General features: G+C 32.4%; 1 pseudogene; it reads left to right on the forward strand.

Moving 5' to 3' along the window:
- Positions 1–1312: 1312 nt before the first annotated feature.
- Positions 1313–18394, forward strand: part of LOC114037551 — a 168921-nt pseudogene continuing 151839 nt past the window's right edge.

Genomic DNA, 18394 nt, shown 5'->3' on the forward strand with positions numbered 1-18394 from the left:
TCAATCAGGAACTAAAGAATGAAAAATAGATGAAAATATAAAATCATAAAATACCTCCTTGCTGAAACAACTGACCTAGAAAATAGATCCAGGAGAGACAATCTAAAAATTACTCATCTACTCAAAAACCATTATAAAAAAAAGAGCCTGGGCAGCATCTTTCAGGAAATCATCAAAGAAAACTGCCCTGAGGTCCTAGAACCAGAGGGTAAAATAGTCATCAAAGGAATTCACTGATCACCTCCTGAAAGTGATCCCAAATTTAAAATTCCAAGAAATATAGTAGCCAAATTCCAAAATTACCAGGTCAAAGAGAAAATGCTGCAAGCTGCCAGAAAGAAAGTATTTAAATATCATGGAGTCACAGTCAGGATTACACAGGACCTTGCAGCTTCCTACATTAAAAGATCATAGGGTGTGGAATATGATATTCCATAAAGCAAAGGAGTTTGGCTTACAACCAAAGATCAACTACCCAGTGAAAATGAGCATAATCTTTCAGGGGAGGAAAAGGATATTCAATGAAATAGGGGACTTCCAAACTTTCCTGATGAAAAAACCCAAGCTCAATGGAAAATTTGATCTTTAAATACAAGACTCAAGAGAGACATAAAAAGGTAAACAGGACAGAGAAAACAACAACAATAACAATGACATGTTATTAATAAGGGCAAACTGTTTACATACCTATAAGGGAAGATAACATTTGTAACTCTTGAGTATCCAAATCACTTTTATTATGCCCTGAAGGATATTTAGTGGCCTAGACCTATGAAAAAGTTTTGAATGACATCAGGCTCCTCTCATGTGGCAAAGTGCCTTGTGCGATTCTATTCCAGCTTAGTCTTACAAGGCAGGAAATCCATTGCTCATACAAAAGCTGGCAGATATTTTCTGAGTTATAAGGCAAGAGAAAGTTTTTCCCTAGGAGTTCAAGAATGTCTCCATGGTCCATTTATATAAAGAAAGAGAAAAAATGGTCCTGTGACAATGACAGGGTGATCTCTTATTCTTTGCTAATAAGATTCTTGTCAGAATCTTTCTTAATAGTCTGATCCTTTACCTGGAAGATGGTCATTTCCCTGAGAGCCAGTGTGGTTTCAGCAAGGGCTGAGGAATAGTCAGTATGGTGTTTTCTGCTTGACAGCTCCAGGAGAAATGCCAGGAGAAGAATAGAGGTCATTTGCACACAGTATTCATCAGACTAACAAAGGCTTTTTATACTATTGTTCATGAGAATTTGTGGAAAATTATGTCAAAATTTGGTTACCTGGAGAAGTCCATTAGTATTGTACATCAGTCTCATGATGGCATGCTTGTCCAGGTTCTGGATAATGGAGAATGTCCTGGCACTTTAGCAGTCACCAGTGGACTGAAGCAGAGATGTGTGCATGCTCCCATGCTTTTTAGCATGATGCTTTCTGTGATATTGTTAGATGCCATCAATGAGGACAAAAACAGCAGTAAGGTCAGCTACCACACTGACTACAAATTATTTAACTTGAAAAGGCTACAAGTCAAAATTAAAGTGGAGGGAGAGTTGGTGTGTGACTTTTTGTTCACAAATGATTGTGTATCAGTGCAGCCTCTGAGACTGAGATGCAATAAAATATGCATTGATTTTCTCTTGCTTGTGCTAATTTTGGCCTATTAACCAAAGAAAAAAAGATTCTCCTCCAGTCAGCACCTCAGTATCCCTATGTAGAACCACAAGTTACACCAAATGGAGAAAATTTGAATTCTGTTAATAAGTTCACTCACCTTGGCAGTATATTTTCCAGGGATGTACCCATAGATGATAAGTCTAATGTACACATTTGTGTTTGAAGAGCTCTCAAAGAAAGTGTGGGAAAGAAGAGATATTAGACTGCCTACCAAGCTGAAGGTCTATAGAGGCCTTTGCGTTGACCTCATTGTTGTATGCCTGTGAAACCTGAACAGTATACCAGTGCCATGCAAAGGAAATAAATTGATTCCTTTTGAATTGTCTTAGGAAGATTCTGAAGATCACCTGGCATGATAAGGTACTGGACACTGAGGTTTTTTCTTGAGTTTAGGTTGTTTACAACTAAGCATTCGAACTCTACTGCAAATAGTACAACTCTGATGGGCTGGCTATATTGTTGTAATGCCAAAAGTACATTTGCCTAAAAGCCTATTTTACAGAGAACTCACGCAAGGCAAGAGCTCACATGGAGATCAGAAAAAGCAATATAAGGACACTCTCAAGGTCTGTCTGAAGAACTCGGGAATTGACTGTTGACATCGGGAATTGACATTGGGGATACTGCCATAGGAGTACATAGCATGAAGGGCCCATATCAAAGAAGGTGCTATATTTTATAAGCAGAGCAGAATTGCAGTAGCTCAAAAGAAATGTGAGATGCCCAAATCTCTACTTCAAATGTTGATATAAACTATTTGTGTCCAATCTATAGTCAGTCACACTGTATGTTGACCCCTACATGGTGATACCATTGTGGTCCTCTTTGAAAATGAAAGATAACAACCAACCTCATAACAAGTCTAGCAGTAAGAATAAAAATGACAAAACATTGTCACTCAACCAAACACCTCCATCTTGACCTTTTTTTTTAAAGTCGTTAATGATGATAAATTGTGTATGGATGAAAGAAAAGACATAGACAGAGAGTATAAGTATAACAATTTTACATTGTAAATCAATTGCCATAAGTAAATCAAAATGGCTTAAAAATTCAGCAGAGTCAACAAAGATTTGAAATATTTGGCCATAAAAGATAAATATCAATCCAGGACAGCATAAATGTAGAATGTGATGTCATTTGTAAAATTTTACAGCCATGAGTATAAGCTGGGATGAGAAATGTTAACTGTCTTCAAGCACTGGAATTGTTATTTGGTAAAGAGTCAAAAGCTGTTCTTTTAGCAACCAAAGGACAGACCGAGATATAATCTATTTAAGCTAAAAATTAGTCAATTTAGGTTTCTTGACAAAAATATAATAAAATAAAATTTTAGTTGTCCAGTAGAGACTGGAAAACTACTTGTTCAATCAGTTCATATTTATTTATGAGGCACTTTGCAATTCCAAGTGACAATTCCTGTCATGTATGCATTCAATAGATGGCTGTTGTAGTTGCTTCTAACTTTCAGATTCTGCGATTCTAATAGCAGCCTTTCCTGATACCCCACTTTGCTACAACCTACTCCAGAAATATTTACATTGTATTTATTCTGCATATATTATCTATGTATTTATTTATGTGCATAATTTCTCTTCTAATAGAATGTAAACTCCTTGAGAACAGAAATTATTGTACTTTTTTATCTGTAAGCCTAGCACTGTGTTTGAAATGAAGTAGCTACTAATAAATGTTTATTGATTCCTTAGACAATATTCATTCTTCAATATGTTGTGTGTACATGTGAACAGTTAGGCCAAAATCTTTTGAATTATTAATGATTTTATTTAGAATCTTCTACAGTGTTCTAGAGATCGTTGAAATAAGCAGTCATCTACATATAGTAATATCTTACCATTTAAAGGAAATATCCCTACAAATTCAACTTGGTGATAAATCTCTTTGATATCATCAATGAATGATCTTGATGAACATATAAATTTTAATGAACCCGAGGTTCTACTTCAAACAAAGGCCCATCTTTGAAATATCAAAATACTTGTAGTTTTGATGTTTGACTGAATGATAGAACAGCATAGATTCTGAAGTTCTGCATTAAAGGATAACCCAGAAATAAAAGGAGAGTTGCATGGTGGATATGAGTTGATATTACCCCATTAGAAATGGGGATTATGAAGGCATAAGAGTGTATAAATGTTTTCAGAAGAATTTATGACTGAAGAAGGTGATCTTTATCATGTTGTGAGTGGCAACAGATAATCAATCCATATGCTGAATGATATCCTCAAAAAATCATTAAGAAGCAAGAAAGGGCCCTGTCAAGGCAAGTAGACTAATTGTAGTAAGCTTATGGCAGAACATGAGAATAGCCATACAAGATTGGTTGCATATATAGATTGGAAATTTTCACAAAGGATGAGATCACTGATTCATTAGAGTGCCAATGAGATCATTGATTCATTTGAGTACTTGATCATTAACATCAGTTAGAGATACTTGACATTAGAAGTGCTTTAAAGCTAATTATTATTACTAAGAGTCAGCAGTAAATAGAATTTATTATTCAGCTCTTTTTTCTTACATACTCTTTCATGTACTCTTATGTATTCCATGGAAATGTTAATGGAAAATCAAAGGAAGCAACAGAATGTATAAAAGCAAATCTATACAATCAAATTCAAGAAAAAAATAAAATTAGAGGAAATTTAAAAAATAAATAGATTTGAAACTAGCATACAATTTAATCAGCATATCTGATATTCAGAAGACTCTACCAAATGGTTTTGTTATGACTGTGATCTCCATAAAATCTGAAATATTATGATGATTGTGTAAGAAATATAACAGTATTATTATCAGTGTAGAAGAAACAAACATTAAAATTAAAAAAGCACAATTTCAGAGTAGTTTGGGGAGCAAGAGTGAACATTTTGTAATTTTTTGACTATTAGGTATATGATATTCCATCTACTCAGTAATGTGGAATAGCTTAATATGGTGTTAAACAAATACATGCAGTAGCCTTTTAACAAAAGTAATGCTAACAATTTTCATAGAAGGTAGATTGTGTCAAATCTAAAAAATCTTTCAGGTCATTGTATGGGTCCCCTCTTGTGAATTAATAAGAGGACATGGAGAAGAGAAACATAGTAGGGGAAGGAATGGATAGGTTATGATCTATATTGTTGAAAAGAGTATCTTTTTAACGTTATAGTTACATCAAACTGAAGCAAATGAAAAGTGTAAAAGACAGAGTTTCTTGGTAATTAATAATCATTTTATTGATTAGGCTAGCAAATAACCCATAAATTGATGGTTGTTGGCCTCTCTTGACAACCAAAAACAAAACCATGCAGATCCCTGAATTCTTACATACCTTCAGAAAAGGAGGTGGCCCTGACAGGTGAAAATCAGCCCTGATGGGTGAAAAATGAATGAGGGGGAGGGCTAAAAGTCTTCAGTTCTTCCTTCTGAGATTGTGACTAGATCATGAGGCTCAGCTAACTCCAGTTATCCTGATAAAGGAATCCATCTCCATGCAGACCTTTCCCATTGAATAGGGATTTCAAGAGCATAAGCCCAATGTTTTAGAGCTGAAATTCACCTAGATTAGATTCTATTTACTCTTTAATCAGAATTAAATTCTCCTAGTATGGTGGGGTCCAGCCTAAGATTGAGAATGCTCCCAGGAGGATTATGCCAATCTCATCATCAGCCCTGTCCTTCATAGACTGTCTGACCCACAAGGACTGATCCCTAAATGAAGAAATAGAAAAAAAAAAACAATCCTATCATAATAATTAGATATAATAGAAAATAATAATTTCTCTTGAAACTGTTGCAGTGTTGTAGTAGATCTTGAGTTTTTTTTAAAAAAGCTGCAAATTTCTTTAGAAATAACATTGTTATAGGAATATGCTCCTTTATATGTTAATCAATAGCACAAATAAATATTTTGTCTAACCTATTTGGTTTTCTCAATGAAGAAACAGACTGTCTTTTAAGAAGAATATAAAGTGATATGCTGACTTGAATTCCAAGTAGTTTCCATTTTAATGCCTAAAAAAAATAATCAAATGAATAATCTGACAGGAATAAAGAAATGTAAATCCTTCAATGGCCAAATCATTTTTGAAGTAATGTGTGTATGTGTGTGTGTGTGTGTGTGTGTATGTGTGTTGTGTGTGTGTGTGTATATGTGGTGTGTGCATGTGTGTGTGTCTGTGTGTATGGGTGTGTGTGAGAGAGAGAGAGAGAGAGAGAAAGAGAGAGAGTGTATATGTGTACGTAACATAATGGACCTCCATCATAATTTAATATCTAGGATTTTATCTTCTGTTGCAAAATGCAACTTAAAAAAAAAACTCAGAATACACCAAAAGAAAACAATTGCATATTAGCAATTTGTAGAGTTAAACAAATTAATATAAACAATCACATAACTAGACATCCACATTGATATTGATGCATTTTAATATCCTCTCACAAGGATACAAGTGCTAATTCATGCAACTTTTCTGCTTTCTACACTGCTACTACTACATCATGTCACCTAAATAACTGTAATTAAGCATTCCCTCTTACTGCTGATTACAGAGCACTGATGAACATTCCCACTGGATTTAATAGCCTCTTTCATAGCATCTACAATAATCATCTCATATTATGTCTTTCTTTCTGAAGACTTCTTTAATAATCTGAAATTCAAATTGTACAGGCTGTTGATTTTTGCAATCTGAAGTTCAACAGGAGCTTAATCAAGAGAGTTTAAGTATCACATCACTGACATCCATTAAAGAATATGGTAATATGCAGCTCGGAAAATACATGCCTAGGTTGTTTTGTCAATAAATCAATACTTTATAAAAAATCATAGTATAAACCAACAAATCATTTTTACTTACTTTGAGATGAATGTAACAACTAAAACTTTTAACATTAACATTTCTACTTCCTTAAATAATTCTTTCATTTTGCAATTTCAGATATTCTATATTCATACAAATTTCACCTTGATATTTAATTGTAAAAATAGATTTAATAATATTCTGGTAAATAATAATGAAAGACTCTCAAGTAGAATGTTTAATCATTTTGTTGTTTTTTTCTAATTTAATGGAATAAAACTAAATAGCAATTATAACATTTGAACATTAATGATTTTTGTTTTTTTAATCAAAAGTAAAAAAATAGAAGCACTTACAGCAAATAAAGTAATCTACATCTCTTCAAATCTATCATGTCAAGTTCTGAAAGGATATATACACAGGCTTAAAAAAATGTATATCATTAATTCCACATTTTACCTAGGAGGGAAATGTTTCAAAAGGTCTGAGGAGTTACATGCATTTATTTTTCAGAACAAATACATACTTCTGGAAGAATTCTCTAAAAATAAAACATCCTTCCCAAAATGTTGTAAAAGCATTTATGAAGTGACTTTGTCTATAATGTCAATTAAATTAGGCACATATGCATATTTATGTTCAACTATTTTGCTGGAAGTTTTTATTACTACTATTACTAATACTACTACTATTGCTGCTGCTGCTGCTGCTGCAGCTGCTGCTACTACATCATACTTCCTGGCCTGTGCTTTGCCATACCTTTGAAGAAGAGGACTCTACCATGTACAGAGATAGAATATTCACTTTTGTATGCCCCTAATTGTTAGTAAGTTTTTTCTTTCATAAACCTTAAACCCACCTCTTTCTAATTTCTACCAACTCTATTATGGAGACTACAAAGGACAAGTGAAATCCCTCTGTGAGAAGAACACATTTTGAATTCTTTAAAACTGTCTGCATAGCTCCCCTGGCTCTTCTACAAACTAAGTTCCCAAGGAACTAAAATAGATCCTTATATTAGAAGATCTTGAAACCCGTCAATATCCTACTCATTTTTTGAATGTCCTCCAAATATCATTGTTGAACCTAAAATTTGGTTCCTAGAAGTAAAAATAATAATAAATAGTTGAACAGAGGAAGATAATAACAATACTATTCTAATTATTCCTGGAAATTATGCATTTCAATACAACATAAGTCTATATTGGCTTCTTTTATTTATTTGTTTATTTTTTCATTCATCCATTCACTACTTATTCATTTACCTATTTGTTTGATGTTATATTAATTACATAGCTCATACTGAACTTATAGTCCACAGAAAACTCTATAACTTTTGTTCAAGTTGAGTTGAGAGTCATATCTCACCTATATTGTACAGTTCTTTTGATTTTAACCTAAATACAAGTTTATACTTATCCATATTATATTTAATGTTATTAAATGTTAAAATTTTCATCTCACTATGTCATATAGTATTTATCTCTTTATAGTTTGTTTTTTGTTTCTGCAACATTGATAAACACATTATATATACCTTTATTTATGTCACTGATTAAAATGTTAAGAAATAGACATCTAAGCATAAATTCCTAGAACATTCAAGTAGAGGAATCTTCCCACCTGATATGCATTAATAAATAAATGTGAGATATTCAACTGATTCAGAATCCCCTAAAAGTCATATCATTTAACCTACATCTTTCATGAACACCTCTCTCCTTATTGCCCACAAAAAAATATGACACATTTTGTCAAATGCATTGCTAAAATTCTTGTAAAGCTAATTCATAACATTACAAAATGCAGTGAAAGAAAATGAAGATAGTCTTGCATGTTATTTTTGAAAAAGTTATCCTTTCTCCTTTATGATCAAAGTTTCTTTTTCCATCAACTTATTAACATTTTAAGTACCTATTTTGTACTAGTCATTATGCTAAAACCTAGAGATTTAGAAAAAAAAAGATTCAAAAGACAATCCCTGCCACCAAGGAGCTTACAACATAATGAGGTAGACAAGATGCTACACACACACACACACACACAGACACACACACACACACACACACACTCACACACAAAGATGAAATTTCAATTGGAACATAAAGGAAGTCAAGAAATTCAAGAGTCACAGTGAAGGGAACACATTCTATGAATTGGTGACAGTCAAGGAAAATGCCCAAAGCTGAAAGATATAGCATCATAGAGCAGCCAATAGTTAAAGGTCACTGGATAAAAGAGTATGCATAAGGAAACAGAAAATTTAAGAGGGGTCTAGTTTTTGAAGGGCTTCAAATGTCAAGTAGAGCATTTTGTATTTGATTCTAGAAGTGAAAAAAAGTTACTGGAGTTGATTGAGTAGGGGGTAGGATGATATTATCAGTCCTGTGTTTTAGAAAAATCACTTTAGCAGTTGAATGGAAGATGCAGGGGGATGAGAGATAGTGAGGAATTCAGCATGACTTCTAGGTTGAGAAACTGAAATACTGGGAGATTGGTTTTGACCTCTACAGTAACAGGAAAGTTAGATGTGTATGTATGGGAGATGGCTAGGTAGAAAGAATATGAGGTGAATTTTAGACAAGATATCTACTGAACATCTATTTCTAGATGTCTCAAAAGCAATTAGAGATGCAAGAATGATGGCCAACAGAGACATTAGGTCAGGATAGATAGATTTGAGAATCTTTAGCATAGATATAGTAATTAAAGTCATGGCAGCTGATTAATTCACTAAGTGAAATACAGAAGAAGAAGGGAAGACAATCCAGGACAGAGTCCTGGGTGACACTTATGGTTAGAAGTCAAGATCTGGAAGAGGATCCAGCTAAGGAGATAGAGAAAGAGTTGTCATATAGCTAAGAGGATAACCAGGAAAGAGTGGTGTCAGTCTCCCCCACCCCCCAAATAAATGAAAGAAAACACAACAAAAAACAGGGTGGAAATATCAAGGAAGAGAAAATAACATAATATTAAAGTCTATAGAGAGACTGAGGAGAATGATGATTGAGAAAAAGTTCATTTGATTTGTCAGTTAAAATATCATTGATAACTATGAAGAGAACAGTTTTGGTAAAGTGATAAAGTCAGAAGCATGGTTATAAGGACTTAAGAAGAGAATGAGAGGAGAGAAAATGAAGGCATCTATTATAAATGTCCTTTTTGAGTAGTTTAGCTAAAAAGATCAGAGTAGATAGATGACAGAAGGAATATAAGGATCAAGTGAGAGCATTTTTCAGGATAGGGTGACATGAGCATGTTCGTAGGCAAAGGGAAATTAATGAGTAGAAAGATATAGGTTAAAACTTAGTGAAAGAGTAGGGAAACCTATTGGAAGAATTGAGATGGAGTGAGATTACTTGAACAAGCAGATGGGTTAACCTTGGATAGGAGTAAGGCCACTTTATCATGTGAGAAAAGGTAAATAAGGAGAAAATAGCAAAGGGCATCCAAGTCATAGGAGAAGAAAAAAGAGGGGAAAAAAGGAATTCACAGCAATTGGACTCATTTTTTTCCTGTAAAATATGAGGTAATGTTTTCAAGTAAGAGAGTTGGAGGAGGTCAGAACAGTAGGATGTTTGAGGAAGAATAAAAAGGTTTGGAAGAGCTGGTATAGAGAGTGGAATAGTGAGTTGATAAAAAAAAATGGTAAAATGCCTATTAGCAATGAGGGCTCAGTTGAGTTTATGTACCCTGTGTTATACATAGATTTGATTTCTTCATCTAAAATTACATGTTCATATCCTTTGACTATTTAACATTAGAGAATGACTTGAATTCATTGTTTTCTATATATTTGATACATGAGGATTTTATCAGAGACACTTGCTGTAAATATACCCCCCCCCAAAAAGAAACTTTCTGCTTTCCTCCTAACCTTGGCTGCATTGCTTTTGTTCGCACAAAATATATTTAATTTAATATAAAAATAATTCATTTTATATCTCATAATGCTCTCTGTCTCTTGTTTTGTCATAAATTCTTCCCTTATCCATGGATCTGACAGGTAAACTATTCTGTGCTCCCCTAATGTGTTTGTGGTATTGTGCTTTATGTCTAAATCACATATGCATTTTGATCTTATATTAGTATACAGTGTAAGATGTTAGTCTATACTTTCTTTTTGCCCTGTTTCTGTTTTCTAGTTTTCCAATAAGTTTTTGTCAAAAAATGAGCTCTTGTCCTAAAAGTTTGGGTCTTTTTGGTTAATCAAACACTAGATTACTATGGTCATTTACTAAGGTGTATTGTATCTGTGACCTATTCCACTCTGTTCCTTAGTCAATACCGGATTGTTTTGATGATTATGACCTTATGATAGAATGTGAGATCTAGTACAGCTATGATATATACATACATACATATATGCATACATACATACATATATGTTCATGATCCCCTTAATAATGTTTGTATTTTTTTCTTCCAGATGAATTTTGTTACTATTTTTTCTAGTTCTGTGAAATACTTTTTCACAGTTTTTTGGTATGGAATTGAATAAGTAAATTAATTTAGGTATAATTGTCATTTTTATGATATTTGGTCAGGCTTTTCATAAGCAATTGATATTTTTTCAATTATTTAGATCTGACTTTATTTCTGTGAAAAAATGTTTGTAATTATATTCATGCAGTTCCTGGGTTTGTCTTAGCAGACAGACTCCCAAGTGTTTAAAATTGTCAAATGTTATTTTAAATGGAATTTCTTTTTCTATCTCTTCCTGATAGACTCTGTTGGTAATATAGAGAAAGGCTGATGATTTATGTGAGTTGCTAAAGCTGTTAATAATTTCAAATAGTTTTTTTAATTGATTCTCTCAGGTGCTCTGAATATGCCATCAAATCATCCACAAAGACTGATAATTTTATTTCCTCATTGCTTGTTCTAATTCATTCCATTTTTTTCTTCTCTTTTTACAATTGCTAACATTTTAATATATTATTTAAAAATCCTGGTGATAATGGGCATTCTTTCTTCACCCATGTTTTTATTTGGAAGACTTCTAGATTATCCCCGTTATAGATAATGCTTGCTAATTGTTTTAGATAGATGATACATATCACTGAAAGGAGACCTTGAATTATTCTCATGTTCTCTAGTGTTTTTAATAGGAATGGGTGTTTTATGTTGTCAATTTTTTTCTTGCATCGAGATAATCATATGATTTCTATTGGTTTTGTTATTGATATAGTCAATTAGTCTGATAATTTTCCTAATATAAAAAGCCCCGCATTACTGATATGTAGCCTACCTAGACATAGGATATGGTCCCTGTAATGTATTGCTGTAATCTCCTTGCAAACACTTTATTTAATATTTTTTGTCAATATTTTTTAGGGAATTTTGTTTATAATTTTCTTCCTCTGTTTTGGCTTTTGCTAATTTAGGTATCAGTGTAATATTTGTGTCATAAAAGGAATTTGGTAATACTCTTTCCTCGCCTACTTTCCCAAATAATTTATATGTTATTTTAATTTAAAAAAATCTTTGACAGAAATCACTTGAAAATTCATTTGGACCTGGGGATTTTTTCTTAGGGAGTTCATTGATGACTTGTTAAATTTCTTTTTCTAACATGGGTTTATTTAAGAATTCTATTTCCTCTTCTGTTAATCTGGACACTTTGTACTTTTGTAAATATTAGTCCATTTCACTGTAATTGTTGTATAATTTGGCAAAATATCTACTAATTGCTTTCATTTCCTCTTCATTGGTGGGGAGTTCAACCTTTTCATTTTTGATACTGGTAATTTGAAATTCTTCTTTCTTTTTTTAATCAAATTAACCAAATGTTTACTTTTTTATAAAAACAAGCTGTCTTATTTATTATTTTAATAGTTTTCTTTTAATAGTATTTATTTTTCCTTTGATTTTTCAGTATTTCTAATGAACAACTTTAGCAAAGTTGCAAGATATAAAATAACTTTACATAAATCATCAGCATTTCTAGATATCACCACAAAGTCTAGCATCAAGAGCTTGAAAGAGAAATTCTATTTAAATTAACTTTAGACAATTTAAAATTCTTGTGAGTTTACCTGCCAAGACTAACCCAGGAACTACAAGAACATAATTACACAACACTTTTCACACATTGAACTCATATAATAAAGGATATAATAAATGCCTGTTGACTTTTTGGCATATATACAAACACACATAAACACACAAAACACACAAAACACACATACTATACACTATATATAGATAGAAAAATATAGATATAGCTAATATTTAGTTCATATGCACTATACCTACTATATATGTATGCATATATTTACTTCTATATAATATATACACTATAAACATACTGTACACAACATATATACCCTATGTACATATTTACTGTGCACATTTATTATATATAGTGTGAATATGTTGTATATACAATATTTATATACTTTGTTGTATTTTATGAATATTTACATATAATGTGAATATTACATTGCCTGTTTATACATATGCCATCTATATGGTATTGTATATTGTATTGTATCTACTCTTCACATACTTTTATGTATATACATGTATTGCATATGTGTGTATATGGGGCTATGGTACTATATAATTATAATAATATTTGACATATACTTTAATCCATAACGAAAATTCTATTTCCTTTTCAAAAAGTCATAGTAGTGTACTGAAAGAGCTTCCTTTTTGGTCTAACCATGGTCTAACCTTCACGGGTACTTTTTACAAATCATGCACAATTAATGCCCAAATTGAGTTAACTGACTCTATTAAAAAAAATGTTAGCATTGGAAGACCTGTTGTTATTTCTTAACATCCTATTAACCTGTAAGATTTAGCCTGCTTTCAGTTTTACATACCAGGAAACACCCATATCATTGGTGGGGTGTGTAGAGGTAGGGAGAAATTAATTTCCTAGAATACAACAAACAAAGATTAACAACAGGAAAAATCAACCCTAACTTATTCCTTGTTGAATGTCGGTAAACACTGTGTCACAAAACCAATGTGAAGAAATAGAGTATGGATTTTCTGCTGACATTTGTAAAGTGTTTATGTCAAAGTATTCTTCTAATGCTGCAAAGGTTACAGTTTAACAAATTAAAGAACATGTTTCTTTTAAACTGACATGTTGGTCATTTAGTTTAATTCAAATTGTTTGTGTTTCTTTTAATAGATTCTTAACCTAATCTGATATGTTAAGACCCAAACCTTACATTATTCAGACAGTTAGGAAATATTTTCCATCAAAAAAAAATGTGAAAATAAGGTATTATAAAAACATTTCTTCAAATTATGTAATTATCCATTGTAATTAAGAATAAGGTCATCTATTCTAAAATATATTTTCTAAAGATTTGTACTGGTTTTCTGTGATTTTGGTGGAAAAATTTAAAAAAAAGCATCAACAAGATGAATGGTATTTTGTCCTCTTGATAGTTATTTGTCATAACTTTGTGATTTGTCCTCTGGCAGGAGAAATCTTTAAGATAATTTATTGGACACACAGTTATTTAAAAAACAAGATCTTTATAAGTTAATATAACTAGATTGTCATGACCTAATGGAATTTTAAAAATCTATACATTTTAACAATCCTCTTCAAAAATACATATAATGAATTACTTAACATTAATCATTCAAGAAATATATATTGAATGCCTACTATCTGCTTGATTTTTTATAGTACAATTCCAATTCTCAGGAAATTTTGATTTTCATAAATAAGATTAGTAGAAAAACTAGCATTTAAATGATTCTTTGACTATTCTAAAGACAATAAGAATTTAAAAATTGGTGGGGGAAGATAACAGAAATAAGAAATGTTGAACTATTATATTCCACTAAAATCATATGCCTCATCATGGTGTAGTGGTGATGAAGAATTCTTGAGGACAACAGAAAGTATGATCTGCTTTTGTTTTATTTTTTCCTACTATACTAGGAAGGTTTTGAGTATGAATTTGTAATGGGTGTTATTTCTATATTCTGAAGACCAGCCAGGGCAAGTCCAAAAGAACTCATACCCAGGCTGGCTATAAGCAATGAAATTGTTCAGTCACATCAACTCTTGAAAATTATGTACTAAGTAATAGAAAAGTTACAGTCTGCTTTAGTAGAGGTCAAATGCATTCTTGAACTTTTAGATCCTTGAAATATTACATTATCAAAATTTGTTTTGAGTTTTATATTTATTTCCTCTTAATAATATACAGCTTATTCTATTTTTACTTTGTCTTTCATTTCCTCGCATTATTTGGGATCTCTTCCTTCCACATGTTTTATATAAATAGAATTATAAAATGGCTTCTACTAAATAAATATCATCTCTCCTCAGTCCTTTATAAAGACAGCCTAGGGCATGAACCCAATATCTGTGAGAGTACTAGTGACCTCCAATCCATTAGACTTACTTCCAGAATACTCTACAAAGTTCATTGAGTAGTGGAATCATTGTGCCAAAGACTCCCACCCTCCTTATCTCTTAAGTGACTGCCACCAAGAGGTACATAAATGCAAGAGCCTTAGGAGTGGTATTCACCCAATAGCCATAAGTCATTTTTCCAGTCCAAGCTTCATGACTATTATCTAGGGTAGCAAATCTTCCATTGGAGATAGTTTCACCATTATTCACCAACAGTCAATTAATTACCACCCAAAGAGGAGCAGAAAGTCAGTCTACCTGATGTACCAAGACGCACTAAGGGTCAAAAGGCAATACATTCCAAGCATGTCAAACCAGCATCACAACTTTTCCTTGGACCTTGACAAAGACAGCCCAGAATCCTGAAATCAAAAGGATATTGGGAATAGTGATGCTTCTAGCCCAGAGACATGATCCATCACCCAGGGGAAAATTTAAAAAAACAACATCAACTCTGTGGAGATGAAGGCTGGAAAATACTCCTGGAGGTGTTAGAGACACAGTTAATGTAGACCTCAGAGAAACAAACAAACAAATAAATAAAAACACATATACACACATGTATCTGTGTATGCATATTTGTATATATCTACATATATACACATATGTGTATATACACAAATACACATCTATAAATATACACACATATATATTTAATGGTCCAGCATTGTAAAAGACTTTAACATGAGAAACAGGTATGATAAATTTTATCAGGGGAAATGACTTTCAGGAAAAAAACAAAACAAAACAAAACAAAACATTACCATCCACTTTGATCCTGTACCCTAAAGCAATGGAATCTTTCAATCTAACTTGCAGCTGAAAACTGCCAGATGTGTTGTCCCCTCATTAAAATGTGAGCTTCTTTAGATCAGGGACTGTGGTAGGTTTTGATTTAAATTAACATCTTAGAATGGTTCTTCATACATAATAAAAGTTTATTGTTTTGTTTCTATTCTTCATTAACTCATTCATCTATTCATTTACACTAATAATACCTCTGATAAGTTGCTTCAAAAAATCATAAGAAAAATGAAGATTTAGTGTGGATTTGAAGGCAAAATATTACAGTGAACATACTACTGTGTATACATTTTGAGATAGATGTAGGAAGACTAATATCAACTTTACTTGGACATTTACTGCCTCTTTATATGAGACAAAATAACTAAACTTGTCACTAAACCTGTCACAGTCTCAGTTTTCTCATATGTAAAGTGGGAATAACAGCAGCCATTACCTCAGTGTTGTGAAGCAAGAATCAGTATATAAGCACACACACATATATTATATTCATGTATACACATTGGTGAAAATGACATTAAAATTATTATCTTTTCTGCTGTAATACCAAAGAATTTTTTTATTTAGTATTTTGCCCTGTTACATGCAAAAACATTTGTAACATACATTTGTAGAGTTTTGAGTTCCAATTTATCTCCCTTCCTCCCTTCTTACCCCACCATTGAGAAGGCAAGCAATTTGATATAGGTTACACATGAGTAATCATGCAAAACATTTCCATATTAGTCATGTGGTGAAAAAAACACATAGATCCCCCAAAAAACCCTCAAGAAAAATAAAGCAAAAAAGTATGCTTAAATTTGTATTCAGACACCATCAGTTCTTTCTATGGGATGGATAGCATTTTTCATCCTAAGTCCTTCAGAGTTGTCTTGGATCATTATATTGCTGAGAATAGCCAAGTCATTCACAGCTGATCATCTTACAATATTGCTGTTACTTTGTAGATGGTACATTTCACTTTATATCAGCTCATGTAAGTCTTTCCAGGTTTTTCTGAGAGTATCCTGCTCATCACTTCCTATAGTACAATAGTGTTCCAACACAATCACATAGGAAGATTTGTTCAGCCATTCCATAATTAACAAATATCCCTCAGTTTCCAATCCTTTGCACCAGAAAAGAGCTAAATATTTTTGTACATATATGCATTTTTCCTTTCCATTTTTTTTCTATTTTGGAACATAGACCTAGTAGTGGCATTTCTAAGTCTAGGGGTATGCATGGTTTTATAGCCCTTTAGGCATAGTTCCAAATTGCTCTAAAGAATGGTGCACCAAGAGTGCATTAATGTCTCTTTTTCCCAATATTCCCTCCAACATTTGTCATTTACCTTTTCTGTCCCAATAGTTAATCTAATAGGTATGAGGTAGTACCTCAGAATTGTTTTAATTTGCATTTCTCTAATCAATTTTGAGTTAAAGCATTTTTTTAGATGGCTATAGATAACTTTGAATACTTCATAGGAAAAGTGTTCATATCTTTGATCACTTATCAATCGGGGAATGATTTATTTTTATAAATTTGACACAGATTGCTTGATGTTTGAGAAACGAGGCCTTTACGTGAGACACTTACTTCAATTTTTTTCACAGTTACCATTGCTAACTGTATTTCCCTCTGTCCTGTTCCCTCCCATTTATTCTATTCTCTCTCTCTTTTCACCTTGTCCCTCCTTAAAAGTGTTTTGCTTCTCACTACCTCCTTCCCTAATCTGCTTTCCCTTCTATCACCCCCTTCTCTTATCTTTTTCCACTCCTACTTTGCTGTAGGGTAAGAGATTTCTCTACACAATTGAGGGTGTGTGTTATTCTCTCTTTGAGTCAATTCTGATAAGAGTAAGGTTCACTCACTTACCCCTTTTCCCCTCCTCTGTAAAAGTTTTTCTTGCCTCTTTTGTGTGAGATAATTTACCCCATCCTACCTCTCTCTTTCCTTTTCTCCCAACACATTCCTCACCCACCCCTTAATATTATTTTTATATCACTCCCTCATATTCAAGTTAAGTTCTTATAAGTTACAAGTATAATGTTCCCATATAGGAATGTAAAGTGTTACCCTTATTAATTCCCTTATGATTTCCCTTTCCTATTTCCCTTTTTATAGTTCTCTAGAGTTTTGCATTTGAAAGGAAAATTTTCTATTCAGCTCTGGTCTTTTCATAAAGAAGTCTTGAATGTCCCCTATTTCATTGAATGTCCAGGTTTCCCCTGAATGATTATACTCAGTTTTGCTTGGTAAGTGATTCTTAGTTGTAACACTATCTCCTTAACTTTCCAGAATATCATATTCCAAGACCTCTGATCCTTTAATATAGAGGCTACTAAATTTTGTATTATTCTGACTGGGGCTCCATAATACTTGAATTGTTTCTTTCTGGTTGATTGTAATATTTTCTTCTTGACCTGGGAGTTATGGAATTTGACTGTAATTTTTCCTGGCAATTTTCATTTTAGAACCTTTTTTCAAGATGTGATCAGTGGATACTTTCAATTTGTATTTTACCTTCTGATTCATAATATAAGGGCAGTTTTCCCTGACAATTCTTGAGAGATGATGTATAGGCCTTTTTTTTTAAATCATGACATTCAGGTAGTCCAATAATTTTTTAATTATTTCTCCAGGATCTATTTTCATGATGAGTTATTGTTGTTGCTGTTGTATTTTTTTTGATGAGATATTTCACATTTTTTTTCTATTTACTCATTCATTTAGTTATG

The sequence above is a fragment of the Vombatus ursinus genome, unplaced genomic scaffold (genome assembly GCF_900497805.2).
Source record: "Vombatus ursinus unplaced genomic scaffold, bare-nosed wombat genome assembly UNPS02000582.1, whole genome shotgun sequence".
Classification (NCBI taxonomy): Eukaryota; Metazoa; Chordata; class Mammalia; order Diprotodontia; family Vombatidae; genus Vombatus; species Vombatus ursinus.